The sequence below is a fragment of the Phragmites australis genome, chromosome 15, assembly GCF_958298935.1.
Source record: "Phragmites australis chromosome 15, lpPhrAust1.1, whole genome shotgun sequence".
Taxonomy (NCBI): Eukaryota; Viridiplantae; Streptophyta; class Magnoliopsida; order Poales; family Poaceae; genus Phragmites; species Phragmites australis.
The window spans coordinates 28,007,063-28,023,455 of NC_084935.1; positions in this window are offsets into that span (position 1 = coordinate 28,007,063).

The following is a 16,393-nucleotide window of genomic DNA, read 5'->3' on the forward strand; positions in this document are numbered from 1 at the left end:
TTGCACATCTAGTGGTAACGATCTATGATCCCCTACTCATATGGTTCCTTGGTTGAACGCAGTTGAGAAAATTTTTGTTTTTAGGCTAACGTAGCCAACCTGTTTCCCAACAATGTTGTAGAGCCTACATGCGTAGTTTTTGATTTAGATCGGTCACATATAGATTATATGTGGTAGTAATAAATAGGATCTATTATTATTTTTGTAATCGGTTCATGTGATGGATCGGTCGATGCACAGTTTGGTAAAATTAGGATCGGAATGAGGTGTGAGTCGATGGAATCACACGACTAAAAAGATTAACTTAATCTCTCACCTAGCCGCACGTGTGACTTGTCCTATCAGCTAGAATCACCATTAGGGCTAACAGCGTGCGTTGCTGCATGGTTGAAAGAACAACAGATCGAGGTTGTGTGTGTTGTCGTCATTTCTGAAAAACTCACGTGATGATCAATATGGTTGATCTGGAGAGAAAACATGGCAACTGTTGATGGCACCCTCGTCAATCCAAGGAGCCACAGGGTGCCCACTGGGGCCGAAGATCAGCTGCAGCTTCTACTCGAATGGCACCGGGATGACCTTCAGTTAGCCCATTGAGGAGAAGTCGACTATTCCTTAGGTATCTTCGAGCATCTTCGTTGCTCGATGACTTCACGCAGATCGTTGATGGGGTGGTTCTTGATCAGCGAGGTCTTGCAATGGCTAGGAGCTCAGGTGTCTTCCCAGACTATCTTGTTCCATCAGCATGGGATTTCCCCTAATTAGAGCTATTCACGCTGCTACTTGATGAGAATTCTCAGCCTAAAGCATAGCTTCTTTGGTCATGTCTATCATCAAGTTGATCCAGTCCTTGCCGCCTGGAGTAGTCAAATCTGTAATAGGGGGTTGTCAGAGGACCTCCTATAGAAGGAGGAGCCTCTGAGCTACTGCAAATATGAAATGTTGGGTTCCTAGTTGATGGTCAGGAGACGCAACATTCTAGATCTCGTTAGGATTTTAGATTAGAGTGGTTGTCATCAGTAGAGGCTGGTTGTTATTTCCCATGGTTGGAGCAGCAGGGTCTCGTGTATTTGCAGGATAATTATCGTCATGATTGGACAAACTGGCGCCCCCATCTCCAATGGTGAACACTTCGTAGGGGTAATCTCTATCTAAGGAGGAGTCCAGATCCATCATGGATTTGTCATTGGAGGAGATCTTTGGGTAGGTACTTCAACAATCCATGTTGTTGGAAGCTAAGGGAGAGGATCTCGACTTGCGGCAAACGTTGCTTGCACGATCGTCTTGGTCACCGAGCAGTTAGAGCTCGATGTCGTAGTCTTTGGTGCATTGATCCATAAAATGACTTACCTCGTCACTAGAGTTGTTGCTAGTAAGGTCGCTGTTGAGATCCACTTGATCGACCATTAGTTCCTTGTTGGTCGAGAGGGTAAAGTTGTCGTAGGAACCCTCGTCCGAGAAGCTGGTTCTTGGTGTGGAATTGGATGAAATCGGTGACATATTGTGTGTCAAGGATTTGATGTCTTTGGCCATATTCCTAACAGACGGCACCAGCTGTCGACAATTTGTGAATGAAGTATGAGATATTTCCTATAGCCGAATCATACATCACACACAAAGATTTATACAGGTTCAGATCTCCCTTAGGGTAATAGCCATATGTCATGTTTGTCTTGTATTGATATTCGAGACTGCTTACAAGGAGGGTCATGGTTAGCCTAAATAGATCTAAACCTAGTCGAGGGCTCCTTGCGTGTAGTCTCAGAGGTTTGCTACGTAGATCGGACATACAGAAGGCTCGAGAGCTTGATGCTTCAATAGGCTTTAATGGCTTCAATGGATATGTCCTCCGCATGATCCCCTAGCTCCGTATATATATGGGAGCTATCGTGCAATATCTAGACTCCTTCCTTATCATACTTAGAGATAAACTTCACTGTATACGAGATATCCCTGTTCCTACGGACAGTGTCCGTATGTCTAAGGATTCTCTTTTCAGGCATGGACGTATGCCCCGAGAATACAGAAAACCCTAAGGGATCTTAATACATATATGATACTGATATACGGTAGTTTTATACTACCTATCGTCAACTAGTATCTTTACAATATATTGTTTTAAGAAATAGAAAGAGTTATATATTATGATATATAGTATTTTTATGATGAATCAAGTAATATCAATACTATGTTATCAATCTATATGATTTTTATTTTGCTACTGATGGTCAAAGAAGCTAAAAACGATTTGACTTAGGACAAACATGACATCTCCTCTAAATATTGAACACTATTTAGTCCATCAACATTGCTCGTGGAAGTATTTATCAACTTGACAAATTCCAAGCATCATATCACAGACGTTGATCTATTACATGAAATGCAATTGAATATTGCCCTTCTCCCGATGTGCATTTTTGAAACGCGCAATTTGACTTGCCACAATCATTCAAGTTGAAGTATGACCAAACATTTCGCTTGCAATATAGGTTACTAAATATAGAATAATGACCATGTAAATGTATATCGGAATACAAGTCTAGTGGTACCACTAAAAGATTTTTTTTTTTGTCCTACGAAGCTCAAACCTTGGAGTATGTGTGTTTCTTATAAATTCCAACAAAGGGAGTGCCTTGAATTTCTTTTGGCATTTGTGGCATGAAGATGTGAAAGGACAAATAATACCCAACTTGATCCTCCTCTCAGTGCATCCTTTTATAAATTCCTCTCTGTCGGCACCCTAAAAACTGTTGTCAGATGAAATTAATTGCTGTTAGAATTGAAATTGAAGAGTGTATCCTTCAATAATTCGAAACCTTCTATTAATTTAATATTTTTATGTGGGATAACAATTTATTTGTTCTTTGAGTTCATGTGTTAGTAGACCCAAGCATTTACCGGAACATTCAAGTGAATGTCTAACTCATTTCGAGTCTACGAAAAGCTGTACATAATCAGATTTTCCAAAGCAACTGAGTTGTATTATTTACAGGCCCATGACAGCTGTCAGGAAATATGGTAACCCTAACCAGAGTTTTTTTAATCATTCTTGCTGTTTTAAGCCATCGGGATACTGAGATAAAATGATTTCTTAACCGTAGCAACACACGACTACTCAACTTGATTTTCAATTACATGAACGACGAACTTTGGTCGTGCAAGTTCATTGTGTGATTATTGGATGCAGTTAAACTCTAAACCATAACTAGGTTGTTCGGTTTGAGAAATATGTTGGTGGGTGACCATATATGCATCTGATCCTATAACTCTGGACCTTAACTTTTTTTTGCGATTAATTCCCAACGTGACTCACTTGAGGTTTAAGTATAAAGCTGAGAACTATTGTAATCCCATTAAAATCATAGGATGATCCTACAATGGATCAACCAATATAGATAAAGCTTAAGTAACGCAGAGAGAGAGAAGAGCTGATAATTGGTGTGGCAATTTTGTCGGGATGGTCAGAAGACGACAGGAAGGAGCAAGCAAGAGGACGGAGGCACCAAAAAATAGAAGGTGCGTACGGCCACATGGTGGCGGGCGCATAAAGCTGCTAGGGGAACAGCCCGTCTGGAAGAGGATTAATAAGGGGCAAATACGTATGCGTAAGCTTCCCACAAGTTAGATTAATTGCTGTGGTTGCCATCTTTACTAGTTGGGAGTGATTCATAGCACACTAAGAAATTCTAGTGCCCTTTACCTTACGATTTAACTGATATAGACCTAACATAAAGTGATTAATTTTACATGAAACAATCCAACTCTACCAAAATATATGAGTTTTTCCTGTATTTTGAAGACCCGCGACCTCAATCCACTGCCGCTGGTCCACAGTAGATGTACATCAGAACATTTAAATTTGTGATATCAGAATACATATTAATTATTACTTATCAAGAGAAGTAAAAAAATAATTGCAAAGACTCCTATTCCATTCTTAGGTACTGTCCCGCTTTAGGGAGAACATGTATACCATAAGTACTACTACTACATCCGGGTCCGTCCATATATTACCTGTAGCTAGTTTAGAACATGTAGCCGTTTTGACCTTTACTGTACTTTGAAGTATATCTTAATACTAATTAATAAAGTTATAATGATATAAGCACTTTAATTTGATGGTGAACATATTAATAATAATTTGATTGTAAACTATATTTGTTATTAATTTGATGGTGAACATATTAATAATTACATTTGACTGTACTTTTCATCGCTAAAGAATATGAATATAATGTGATGTATAATAACAATGTCAAGGCTACCTTTACGACATGCAGTTGGAGAATGGTCTTGCAGGTCCCTTCAGGCATTGGGTCGAAGACCTCTACGGAGACCGCAAATTAACAAGGTTTACGGTTACCGTGGATCTGTCGTGTTGCAAGAAGCCCTCGGACTGGGATGGTTACCGCAAATTAACAAGGTTTACGGTTATCGTGGAACTGCTACATTCTTGACATATTCGAGGGTCATACGGTACTATCCTAAGTAGACATGCTGTTCCTTTGCCTTGCCAAAGGTTTCCTGCAACACAACAGATCCACGATAACCGTAAGCCTTGTTAGTTTGCGGTGTTTGAAGGGGCATGTGAGATCCATGTGAGATCATTCCCCAAGAGCATGTGTGGCTGACATGTGGGCCTATGGCAAGTCCATCTTGTTCAATGCTAAAAGGTAGTGCAAAATGAGAATTTTTTTAGTTAAAAACCTGATGCAATGTGCCACAAGACTTAAACCTGGTGCAAGGTGACAATATAGCCGTACAACATTGTGTTTTGTACAATTCACTCTATCTATTTTGAACCAGTGGCGAACCTTCCAGTAGGGCAAGGTTGGGCGGCTGCCCTACCTACCTCTGGTGAGCCCTCCCCCCTCTTCTCCTCTAGCTACAGTGCCCAAGTCTATTGTTCGTTGTGCGGGCCATGTGTCTACTCTCTGTTCATGAGGTTGAAGAAGGAGGCACCAAGGGGTATGGGCCACTCACATTGGGCCTACCAATAACCAAGAAGTTGGACTAGCATCTTAGTATAGTTTTGGTTGCGTCTGATGTTGGCTGCTCCAATTCATTCGATTCCGCAAAATTAGACACCCCCAATCGGCCAATCAAAATCCCTAGTGCTGCTACCGCCGATGAGGCTCACCTCGTATCCTCGTTGCCCGACTGCCCAACGAGGCTTGCTCTGCATTCGCACATCCTCCTGAGGCTACTAGGGGTACCCCTCAGCGCGCCCGTCCCCTCCCCCCGTCCTCCCGGTGACCTCCTCCCGCTCCTGCCTTGGCCAGTCACACAGTCGTTGCTCTACCGCCTCGCACTGTGGAGCCCCACAGACCACCTCAATCCTCTCATCCTTCTTCGGAACCGCACGCGCTATAGGGGACAATGACTCCGACCGCATCACAAAGTGGAAGGGCGCCTGCTGGCTGCTTCTATGAGACCGGACATGGGTGGAGTTTCGCAACGGGACCAACAGGGGCCTCGAAGGCCGTGTACTCCATGTGGATGTAGGTGCCTGGGCAAGACCCACCTGACCATGCTAGCTTTGTTGCTTTTGGATTTGTTCGAGTAGACGGTAGAGCTCGGTGATTGGGTAGTTGACCAGTTAAAGTTTGGTGATTTCGAGCTTGGGATCAATCACAATTTGATGCTTGTCACTCGAATCGCATGACTTTCATTGAAACATATGATTTCATCGTGTAACTTGCATGGTCAAAGTTGGAGGAATGGAGGTGGAACTATTTCTACAAGGTAAAAGGTGGCTGGCCAGTTCTGTTTGTATAATTATTCGTGTATTTTAGTACTTCCTGTGAATTGTAGCTCTCAGCTTTCTGGATAATTCACTAGTTGTTTTCCTTTGCCTTACTCTTGCTGATCATCTATTCTTTTTTGCAGAAAATCAAAGCACATAGCTGGACTCGCATAGATCTCTATCACGAGCTGGGTAGCTGGCACGTCGGCAATCCAGCATGGTGGGAGGTGGTGTGCCGGGTTCTGATGCTCGGCACGGGCTCGTTCCAACGGACACCGATGGTGGGAGTGAACGTGGGTGTGCTGGAGTAGGGTGTGGTCGAGGACAACCAGTCAGTGGCCTTGATGGGAGCTCCGGTGTCGTGCAAGGGTAAGGAAATGGATTGGCATTGGGAGCTCTGTTTGCGAGGATTGCGGCGTCGTTAACAACAAGCACATGTATGAGCTGCACATCCACGCCTACACTGGGACTACCAGGGAGGAAGAAGTGACACAAAAGCTTAGGTAAATTAATTGTTGTCTTATTCTTTTAGAAATTGTGTAGACATGGATTATTGATTAATCAATCTAATGATTTTGTAGATTTGAAAAGCTCCTTTAGTAGCAATTCGTTGACTAGCAATGGCTGAGACCCAAGCACACATGAAAGTGTGAATGATGTTGTGTCTAAAGAAGAAGAAGAGCAAGGGGTTGCAGCCGAATTGGGAGATGTAGAAGCACAAGTCATTGTTGAAAATGCACAACTGTCAGGACAAGATGTTGAAGGTATTAGGAATTTTGTTCCGGATGTTCATCTTGTTTCTGATCTAGGGCTTTGTGTATCGAAGGTATTAGGAATCAATGTACGAACATGGTTAGACCTAGCGATACACGATGGGGTTCTCATTTCACAACATTAGTTCATATTGAGTCAATGTGGGATTTTGTGGTGAGGGTGTTGTCCATGATTCATGGGGATGAGCGTAGTCCTAGTCGAGCAGTTGGTTTAGTGCGCAAAATGAAGAGCTTTTACTTTGTTTTGAATATGAAGTTGATGTTGAAAGTGTTTCACATTACAAATAAGTTATCTCTCTTGCTACAAAGAAAGAATTAAATATTGTTCAGGTCATGTCATTGCTTGTTGATGTAAACACACATCTGGTCACATTGAGAAATGAAGGTTGGGAGTTGTTACTTGAAGAAGTCAAATCATTTTGTGTTGCAAAATGGATTCCATTGCCAAATATGAATGAGCCAATACCAAGATGGGGTCGATCAAGACTTGATGGGGACTTAATAACTCAAGAGCACCATTACCGTGTTGATATTTTCTTTGCTACTCTTGATGCTATTATCAGTAGATGGATCATCTTTTCAATGAGGTATCATCATAGTTACTAGTTTGCATATCTTGTCTTGATCCAAGAAACTCATTCTCTAGGTTTGATGATGATAAGATTGCTCGTCTAACAAAGATCTATGATCAAGATTTCTCAATTGCTTATCATTCGTTTATAAGGGATCAACTTGAGACATTCATTCTACATGTGCGAAGAGTTGATGATTCTATTGCTTGTCATGATCTTGGAAGTTTGGCCATGTAGTTGGTTCAAACTGAATTTTTTTTTCAATTGGTCTATCACATCATTGAGTTAGCATTGCTCCTTCTAGTGGCTACAACATCGGTTGAAAGAACCTTCTCGGCTATGAAGATAATTAAGGCCGATTTGCGCAATAGAATGTCTGATGAGTGGCTTAATGATTTGAGTTTGTGCTACATTGAGAAGGAAATTTTTAGGGGACACGACTTGGATAAAGTTAAGAAGACATCCCAAGTCATGAAAGAATGGAGAATGAGCTTGGCTAAGCCTACTAGTGCTTAGTGTTTTAGTAGCGGTGTGTCTTCTCATATTGTTCACTACTTTTTGCGATATATGGTCACCTAATTATCACTAACTAGTTTATTTATTAGTAAAATTGTCAGGTTTATCCTTTATTTTGGTGTATGTTGAAATATATGGTGCAAAAATTATGGTTTATTCTTCATATGATTTTCATTCTTCTTCTATACTATTAATTTACCGTTTATAGTCTAGCTTAAATGCTTAATGTGTCTCTCATAGAAGTATCCATATATAGTTCATTTTTTATTGGTAAAGTTTGTTGTGCGTCTTCGCCCTACCAATATTTTCAAGCCGGATTCACCACTGTTTAGAACCAAATATAGTAACGTTGCTAGCTACAAGAGAATATACGTACATACCGTGATGGTAGTTTGATTCATGTTACTAGTTTGTCGCATGGAATTTCCACTTATAGGAGAAACTGCTGTTGCTCACAGTGTGTAGCTCTAGTTGTAGGTGTCGGCAAGTAGCATTGTAGCCATGTCCAAGTGCCCATCCACTACTTTTTTAATTATGGCGGCAGATAATTTAATCATCATGCTCCCTTGCTTCCCTGCGTGCCCCCTACACGCACCCCCTTCATATCAAATGGGGTCCCACAAAGCTCATCGCCTGGATTGATGCACTGGTCGATTTCGGTCATCTCTTGCAAAGTCTGTATCATTCGCTGATCACATCTGTTTGATTTGTTGTTTAATGCGAAGCTAATGGGAAATGACTACACACATTAGGGATTGTCTTGTGCGATATGGCCAATAAACGGATACACAAGGAGACAGAAACCAGAAAGCTGTTGTACCGCATCAAATGAGCACTGTAAGACCAGAAATTTGCATGGTCTCGATTTCATCAGGCAAATTCTGGAATAGACATATGCCCTCGCCGTTCTACAATAGATGGCATTTTATAATGCACGTAACCAAACATTGAACCGCTAATATACATAGAATATTGACCATGGGTAGTATAAATTACTGTATTCAGATATCATAGGGTTTTCTATATTTTGAGGGCATATCTCTATCTCTGGAAAGGAAATCTCTTAATATATGGAAACTACCTGCTGATGCTTAAGGATATCTTGTAAGTAGGGAACTTTATCTCAAAAATAATAAGAAAAGATCAGGGGACCTGCAGAGGACAAGTCGATAAAAACATGCCTACAGGAGCTCTGAACCCTCGAGCCTTCTGTAGTTTAGATTTGTATTAGCAACTCTCCCCAACTACTCATAAGAGAGTCCTCTCACTAGGTTTAGATTCATCTAGATTAGCCAAGAACTGCCTTGTAAACAGTCTCAGAGATTATTACAAGACCAATAGAACATAGGGCTATTGTCCTAAGGAAGATCTAAACCTGCATAAAACTCTATGTGTGCTATGTGATTTGTCTACTGAAAGTATCCTCTACTCTTTCTACAAGTTCAAGAGATCGGCGGCTCAACAATCGTTGATAGTTGGCATTGTCTATGGGGTTTATGACAAAAAGCGTTGACACTTCTACACACGATAAGCTGTCGGCTTCACCCAAACCTGCACCATGGACCAGCTTCTCAGACGAAGGGTTCTATGATAACATCACCCCTTCAACCAACGACGAGTCGGTGATTGACCGGGTACACATCGACGAAGACCTTACTAGCGATGACTTCAGCAATGAGATAAGTTGCTTTATGGATCAATGTGCCAAAGATTATGGTATCGAGTTTGAACCACTGGATTGCCAAGACAGTCACGAAAATGATGTTCACCGCAAGTCGGGATCCTCCCCTGTGACTTCTGACAACATGGATTATTGAAGTAACAATCCGGAGAATTCCTCCGAGGACAAATCCATGACGGATCGAGACTCCTCCGATGGAGAATACCCCTGAGAAGTCTTCACAATTAGATACAGGGATCCCGGTCTAGTCAATCATGATGATAACGATCGCGCAAACATACGGGTCCCCACCGCTCCCGCTACGAGAGACAATAGCCAACTTCCACTGGCGATAACTCCTCAAATCCAAATCCTAATGAAATCTAGGATCTAACGTCTCCTGACCATCAACAGGGGGCTCAACGCCTCATATCCGCAATAGCGTAGAGGCTCCTCCTTCTGCAGGAGGCCCTCATGCGCCCCTTACTGCAGATCTGACTACCCCTTGACGGCAAGGGCTGGATCAACTCGATAATTGATCTGGCCAAGGAAGCTATCATCCAAGTAAAGAACTCTCATATATCCACAACCACGAATAGCTCTAATTGGGGAAAGTCTCGCACTAGCCCTTCCCATGATGACTCAGATTCAGAAAGGCGTAATCCCTGAAACAAGATAGCCCAGGAAGATAATCGAGCACTTAGCTGCTGTAGGACCTCACGATCAGCCATCCCATCAATGATCTGCGTGAAGTCATTGATCAACGAAGACGCTCGAAGACCCATGAGGAGGAATCACCCGCTCCTCAGTGGTCTAACCGAGAGACATCCTAGCACCGCTCGAGTAGAAGTCAGGGTAGATCTTCGACCCCTCGTATGTAGAACCGTCGTAGCTACCCAAACCAAGCAAGGCGCCATCAACGTGTGTCATCCTTCTCTCGAGAAATATAACAAAAATACCAATTCTATTGAGTTCCTCCAGATCTACATTACGGGCATCCAAGCGACTAGCGGGGATGAAAGGGTGATGGCAAATTACCTCCCCATAAACCTTGAATGGGCAACCAGGACCTAGCTGGCCAACCTACTACCAAGGATGATCTACTCATGGGAGTCACTCTGCAATTTTTTCCGAGCCAACTTCCAGGGTACCTACGTTTGCCCCGGCACAAAAATGATATCTTTCATTGTGTCGATGATTGGTGAACCACCAATCTTAGAAACTTGTAGAAATAGTAGGGGATTCTTCGAGTGGAGGAATCACAGAACACACAGAGGGGTTTTTATATAGGTTCAGGCCTTTCTTAGGATCATAGTCATGCATCATGTTTGTCTTGTATTATTCTTTGAGACTTTTACAACGGGTGCATGGCTAACCTAGATGGATCTAAATTTAGTTGGATGGCTCCCTTGCGAGTAGTCAGGGGGCAGATGCTAATCCAAATCTAGAAGGCTTGGAGGGTCAGAGCTTGCATAGGTTTCAATGGCATATGATCACTTGTGTCTACTTGTGAGCACTTGTAATGACTTGTCCTCCGCAGGATCCCCTAACTCCATATATATAGGGGGTTCATCATACGACCTCCGGAGTCCTTCCTTCCTGTTCTTGGAGATAACTTCCCTGTCTATGAGATATCCTTGGTATCTTTAAGCAATTTCCATGCATTCCGGGATTCCCTTCCCAGAGATAAAAATAGAGAACCCTAGGGTATCTGGATATGGTAGTTTCATACTACTCATCTTCACATTATGAACAGATGGAGAAGAAAACCTTGTGCAAGTTCGTTCACCGCAATCCAGGTCACGACCCAAAGCAGGGATTCCAGCTCCAGCAGCAATAAGGACAACTCAGATACAATGTCTTATCAGCTAGAGGTGAGAAACACCGACCACATGTTTGGCGGCTCCACATCCTACGAGTCCAAGCGGCCATACAAGACAGTGGCCCAATAAGTCTTAGTTGCCATCCCCAAGGGTCGTCAGGCCATCAAATGGTAAAAATTCAAGATCTCCTTTGGCTAGGATGACTGCCCAGAAAACTTAGTACAACTAGGCCGCTTCCTAATAGTGGTCGAGCCTACGATCAACAACTGCAAGGTTTCTCAAATACTTATCGATGGAGAGAGTTCCCCAAACATCCTTTTCTTAGGTGCACTCGATGCGATGCAGATATCTCGATCTTCCACCAAGCTAGTTACGCAAGCATTCCATGGCATAGTACCCAAATCTTTTTCCATGCCTATCAGCTAGATATTGCACTCTTTTACCTTTGGGGAGCATGACATCTTCCGAACAGAGAAGATTCTATTTGATGTGATCAACATCAAGACAACGTATGACGATAAATAATGGATAGTCACCATATCGGGTACCCTAGGGTGTCCCGTAATTCTTAGAGCATATCTCTAGGAAGGGGATCTGTAAAAGAAAGGAAACTACTCATAGGTACCCAAGGCATCCTGTAAATAAGAAGGAGGAATCCAGAAGACGTACGACATCCCATATATATATACGGAAGCCGAGGGACCTTGTGAGGGGAAGGTAGAATGAGTCATCACAAACGATACGAGTTCTATCAGGCCATACAAGGCTGCAGAAGCTAAGGAAGAAGTCATCGACTAGGTATAGATCCATCTAGACTAGCCACACCCCCTCGTAATAGGTTCATATCAATAAATGACAAACATGATGTAGGTTTATTATTCTCATGGAGGCCTGAACCTGTCTAAAAACCTCTGTGTATTTCCCTTGTAATTTGTCTACTCAAAGCATCCCCTTATTCTTCAACAAGTTCGTTAGATAGATAATTTAACAACCATCTACAACTGGCGACGTCCGTGGGAATTATGACAAAAGGTATTGAAGAGTCTACACACGACATGCCATCGACATTGCCTAAAGGTTCACCGGAAACTGGTTTTTCAGATGAGGGGTTCTACGATAACTTTGCCTATCTTCCTGACAAGCCAGTGGTCGATTGGGTAGATTTCAGCGATGAACTTTCTTGCAACAATTCATGTGACGAGGTATGTCAATTCATGGATCAATGCGCCAAAGATTATGGTATCGAGTTTGAACCACTCGGTTGCCAAGACAATTGTGGATGTCTGATTCATAGTAAGTCAGGATCAATCCCCTTATTTTCTGACAATATTGTCAAGATTCCAAACCAGAGCAATCTGATGAAGCATCGATGATGAATCTAGAAACCTCCTCCAGCGGAGGTTACCCCGAGAAGTTTTCGCCATCAGAAACGGGGGTGATGATCTGGCTCATCATGACGACGACCGTGGAAATGCTCGAGGTCCTCTGGCCTCGGTGGCAGGCAATGGTTTGCCTCACATGGACACAACACCTCTGGCCCTTATCGGGGCCCCGGTTACACAGCCTCCTGATTATCAATAGGTTTTGGCTACCCCAGCTGGTAAGGAATGGATGAACTCGGCGGTCGACTTGACAAAGGAGATCATACTCCAGGCCGAGAACTCTCATCTAACCCTAGCCGGGAATAATGCTAATCGAGGTAGACCAGGCAATCCTCCGTCAAGAGTTGTATCTAACCTGGAAAGGCATAGCCCTAAGAACATGGCTTCCCGGGATGACAATCGAGCAAAAAATTATAGTCGTACCTCACCAGTCAAAGGTCATCCCATCAACAACTTGCGTCAGTTCATCAACAACCGGCGAAGACAATCGGGGGCTTCTGAAGAAGTTTCTTCTACCCCCCCCCCCTATAGATCGAATTGGCAAACCTCCCAACATTGATAAAACCGAGACCAATCTTTGACTGCTATGCTAAAAACTCCCAGGGGCTCTGGAAGCAACCAACATGCAATCAACAGATGTCTAGCCTTCTCTCCAGATCTACGGAACGTATGTTAGCCAGCAAGGTTCCACCTTAGGATGATCAAGAAATACAACAGAAGCACAAATCCCCTTGTGTTTCTCCAGATCTATACCACAGCCATCCAAGCAGTCAGTGGGAACGAAAAGGTAATGGCAAATTACCTTCCCACGACCCTTGAAGGGCGGTCAGGACTTGGTTGACCAATCTATCATTGAGAACAATCTACTCGTGGGAGCGGCTCTATGATGTGTTCCTAGCTAACTTCTAGGGTACGTATGTTCGGCCCGGTACAAAAAATGATCTCTACCATTGTGAGCAAATGATGAACAAGACCATGCGCGAGTTTGTACGATGCTTTAGCAACACTCAAAATACTATCTCCAAGATTAGTGACCACGATGTTATCGAGACATTCACTCGAGGGGTTAAGAGACGATGTTGTGTCAAGGATATTGCCCTAAAAGAGCCTGAGATGGTTAAGGACCTCATGCAGATTGTTGATAAGTCTACCATGGATAAAGATGCATGATTCCTTTACGTCAAGGAAAAGACTCAGGGCATCAAGCGTCCTCAACCCAGGCTTGGTGGCCACAAGGTCTAGAACAAGCGCAAGAAAAACACCAAGGGAGGTAAGGGAAAGAAAGATAAATCTGACAAAGTTTTTACAAATTTGCCCGATGTTCGTCCCGACCAGTGCTGCATTCCTTCTCAAAGCAAAAGCTTTACACTAGGTTCCAGCGAATGTGACGGGAAGCTTTGGTGCAACTTCCACCAAACCAACAACCATAACATCTATGAATGCCACCTTCGGAAAAAGTTGATCAAGGCGGAAGTTGAAAAAGCTGCCAAGGGAAATAAGGTCCAAGTCATGACACAAGGCGGGGACTTTGACTCGGATGTCAGCAGGGATGACGTAGACATGATGTCTTTCAAGCCAGGCGAGAGGACGACCGACCACATGTTCGCTGGTTCCACGTCCTACGAGTCCAAGAGACAATACAAGACAATCACTCGAGAAGTCCTACCTACTATTCCAAAGGGTCGTCAAGCCGTGAAGTGGTTAGATACAGAAATCTCCTTCGACCAAGAAGACTGCCTTGATAATTTTGTATGGTCAGGCCATTTTCCAATAGTGGCCGAGCCTATGATAAACAATTGCAGAGTAACCCAAGTCCTTATCGATGGTGGAAGTTCCTTGAACATCCTATTCACTAATGCACTCGAAGGGATAAAGATTTCAAGGTATGCAATCAGACCACTTACTCAAGCCTTCCATGGTATAGTACCCGGATATTTGGTCACAACCATTAGCCAGATATTGCTACTAGTTACCTTAAGGAAGCATGGTAATTTCCGAACACAAAAAATCCTATTTGATGTGGTCAATTTTGAGATGGAATACAAAGCCATCTTAGGAAGACCTAATCATGCCAAATTTATAGTAGCCATGCATTATACTTACAAGTGTGTGAAGATCCTAGGACCTGAGACAGTAATAACCGTTCGAGATTATCCTAAAGCAGGTATCCATCGCAACAAGCGGAGTTTCAACATGGTAGTTCAACACCAACCAAGCAAGGAACCCAAAAACTCAAGGATCAAGGTGGATAAAAAGCCTCAGTCATAACCATGATCATAGTGCCTCGACACGCACACCCAAAAGACTCAAGGGCTCAGCTTCACGACTCATCCAAAGCTCATAACACAGCATCCACAATAACCCCGAAACAATAAGGGTCCTTGCTTATTGGCTTATTAGCTAATGGTCAATGCGACCCCAACTGATCGAAGGAAAAAGTCATTAAGGAGATCACGATATGCTGTCAAAAGAGTCCAGCACAAAGTACTCCCGTTAAATGTAAAAAGCATTTAAAGCTCCCAACCAAACTAACGAAAATTTCCTAAGTGTTTTTACAGATGCATGCAAAAGAAAAGAAGAAATACTATGGAGTGGATGTGCCCAAGAAGTCCATCTCGAAGCCTTCTTGGAGAATGTTGGTGTTAATCTCTTGGTAGTGGATCTTCATGATAGCCAAGGAAAAGGCAACTGATTGCTCTATGCTTTGCTGGGACTGACTCGAGATATGCTCAGTCACCTTCCCTCAGAGTCCCCCGAACGCATCGGCAAGCCTGGTCGCCCGAGAGGCTAAACTGGTGGGTTCATCACCGCCATCAGCCTCTGCTTAGATCCCAACCCCAACAAGCACCTCCTGAAAGACATACAAGGTTGCAGCGAGCTATTAGTGGGTAGCTGATATCTTGGCTTCCTTCTGAGCCAGGGCTTCTCAGGCTGTGGAGAGTTCTACAGGACAACATGTTAGACTGGCATAGTGACAAGATGACAAATCGAGAATCTTAGGAAGCATACGTTTGGTTTGACTTTCCAGCTCAGAAATGGCCTTCTCTTTCTTGGTAGCGATTGCTTTTTCCTTCTTAGCAGCTGTCTGGGAAAGTTACTGGCGCATTGCAGCAGCATCTTCTTCAAGGATGGCCACCCGGGCATATCTTCCCGGACTTCTTCTCCTACTCTCTTCAACTGAACCACGTACACTTGTAGGATTTTAGGTTAGTACCTATCATTTAATCAACTAAAATGATTGTTTTTGTAGGAAGAACTCTTAACGTATAAAAGGACAAGAAGATGTTGTCTGAATCATGACCATGAGGTCCTGTGACTATCTCCCAAGTCATATCCCCAAAAAGCCCATGCACCAGGTTTGCAAGAAGGGTCTGGGGAATTGGAAGATCATCTTTCTCATCGACCCCGACCGATGCCAAGGGCTTGCTAAACTTCCCCAACTCTGCTCCAGAGGAGGCCACGACCAAGGCATGTGAAGGATGTGACTTAGGAACCATAGGAAATGCTCCAGGAAGCCTACAGTTAAGGAAATTCAGGCACTGAACTCCTACTAACATAAGGAAAAGGTCTATAGTACATGCACATACCTGGATTCTTCCTTGATAAGGGAGGGATTTGAGGGGACTAAGAAGGATGTCAGTCTTTTAAGGGTCTTCTCGGGGGCACCTCCACTGGTTGACGAACCCATAAGAACCAAGGGACCACCGCTGGACAAACTCATAGGGACTACAACCTTCCCACGCTCCTAGACCGAAGGCTAAAACACGCCCAAAATCAATAATAAGTTGGTCGCAAAAACCTTGAGTAAAAGCTCAACTTACCATGGTCAAGGCCACCGCTCCGAGTGCTTCTGTCATAGCTAGGCCTGCCAACGTCTCGGTTCTTGCATCGTCATCTCCATACTGTTCAACTCTGTTGGCA